The sequence below is a fragment of the Galeopterus variegatus genome, unplaced genomic scaffold (genome assembly GCF_000696425.1).
Source record: "Galeopterus variegatus unplaced genomic scaffold, G_variegatus-3.0.2 Scaffold3027, whole genome shotgun sequence".
Classification (NCBI taxonomy): Eukaryota; Metazoa; Chordata; class Mammalia; order Dermoptera; family Cynocephalidae; genus Galeopterus; species Galeopterus variegatus.
The window spans coordinates 25,428-27,894 of NW_007729138.1; positions in this window are offsets into that span (position 1 = coordinate 25,428).

Below are 2,467 nucleotides of genomic sequence, written 5' to 3' on the forward strand. Positions count from 1 at the left end.
AACCCTCGGTGTTGCTCCCACGCCTCGCTCAGCCAGTGAGCGGGAACCGGTCTGTACGTGGTATCCGAACCCTCGGTGGTAGCGCCGCCACGCTCCCAAGCGGCGCACTGTAGCAGTACGCCACCGGGCCGGCCCCGATGCTTATGTTTTTATATTCCAAGTTAAAATGCGAATTTTTAGAAAACGCAAATGTCATCTAAATTTTTTTTTCCCTTAAAATTCTAGCATGGTGCTAAACACATAAAAAATTTACAATACAGTCTTAACTAGTAATTGTCATGTTGTCATTGTGATTAAGGTTTAAGTTTTTTTTCAAATTTGCTTTTTATTGAATTGTTTTTAACAAAGAATGTAAATCAAAATTATCTGTAGACTTTTTTTCGTGATACACATAAATTGGACTTAGGGGCAAAATGCTCATTGGTAACTACTGTCTTGAATTTAAACACTCAATTAAGAATGACTTGATCATTCTTCAGGGATTGGGGCTTGAGGAACCAGCTCAAGAAAATACTGACACCCTTGCTGTTGCNAAAGGGAAACTGGTAAGTAACTAAATTGTTTTCTAAGGGTTATGTCTAGTTAGAATAAAACACCAATAGGTCTTAAATATAAGGCTAAGTATATATATTTAGTTTCTTGATTTGAAAAATTCTGTGAACAGTAATATGAAAACATATACACCACAGCCAGTTAGAATAAATCATGCATTATTAGATATATGGTCTTAGGCTAAAACTGTAAGTCAAAGACCCATGAATATTTATGTTTCAGGAATATCCAGAGATATGTGAAATTACTGATAGTACTGATCCCTATGAACCTCTTGTTCAAGGCTTCAATGACAAGATATCAAGTACATGAAAGAAGAGAGTAAAAAGTATGGCGGAAGAAATGTTTTCTTGATGAGTTCAATTCACCCTAACATTATATATCTGCATGTCTGTGTGAGATCTTAGGTTTTCAGAATGTTACTTAGGGTATTAGAATGGAAACCCAAAGCATCTTAATTTATAAGTGTCCATCCCAAATGTGATATAGTATGGATTTAGGAAATTCTGTAGAATAGTGGCTGAAAAATGATACTTCTCTTTTTGAACAATGCTTACTAATTTTATCATCAATATGAATTATGCAAATAAAATAAAGACATATTGCTTTTTTAAAGCTCATGAAAACATATTTTGATATTTCATGCAATGTTTTCTTATATATAATTATATAATTTCACATAATATGTAATATGTCCACTTTGTTGGAACATAAGTAAATTAATAGGAAAAGAAAGTGATTCAGAAATGTACTAGGCATTAAGACAACTTAGACTTACGGAGTCAAATATTTGAAATAAAAAAGGGCTTTAATTTATAGTCTGAAGATCTGAATTTGAATATTGGCTCTGTAGGCAATGCATAATCCATTAAAGATATAATAGTGTATGATTTCAATTTTAGAAAAAAACATTCTAGATTATGTGGATGACGTTTGAGGGGAGAAATGATTGTTGGCAGGAAAATAGTTTGATAGCTGTTGGATGTGAACAGGAAAAAAATATTGCATAAATAGTACAGAGAAAAGATTCAAGAAATCTTGTCTACAGACAAGAATGAGTCTCANTTCTTCAGGGATTGGGGCTTGAGGAACCAGCTCAAGAAAATACTGACACCCTTGCTGTTGCTATTACTGTGAATCATAATGTCTTTTATCTGGCCTAGGACTTTTGTGTTTTCTACCAGCATCTATGAAATTGTGGTGGGCTAACTTGTTTACTCAAAAGTAGGGTAAATCCTTTACAATTACTGATACACCCTTTTCTGGGAAAGGATCATCAGCAAGTGACAAACATTCACATCTGATTTTAATTTGGACAAGACCCAGAACAATATTGAAATTTCATTTAGAATGTAAAAACTGGCTGATTCATAAATAGTTCACTTTCTGAATTAACATTTTACTCAAGAACATCTCTCATCCCAACAACTATATCATTCAGTCTCCGACATCCACAATCACCATCAATGGAATAAGCCACTTTGGCCCACAATATTCTCCTATAACATTGTTATCCAACTCCAGCTCCTCTTCCATCCTTTAACTCCTCCCCTGGATGCCACATTCCACGCTGCTTCTTTTAAGCCCTCCCTTCTCATGAATAAAACCCCACCTTACAACCTTCACAAAATGCCTAAGAAATTTTACTTTCTCCTCGTCTCTTTTGGTTCATTTTTGGGGGAGAGGGAACTTCAAAGCATTTATTATATACTGCTTTGAACAACAGTTACTATTACATTTTCTTCCTTTTTATGTTGTAAACTACTCAAGAATGGTAATGCATTCATAGTTGCATTCATTTTGATGTCCTCAATCCCCCCTAGCCTGGCATAGTGACTTGAATTTAATGATTAATAAAAGTCTTTTTGAACAAATGAATTTTGAGTATGTAATTAACATTTATTGCACATTCCCA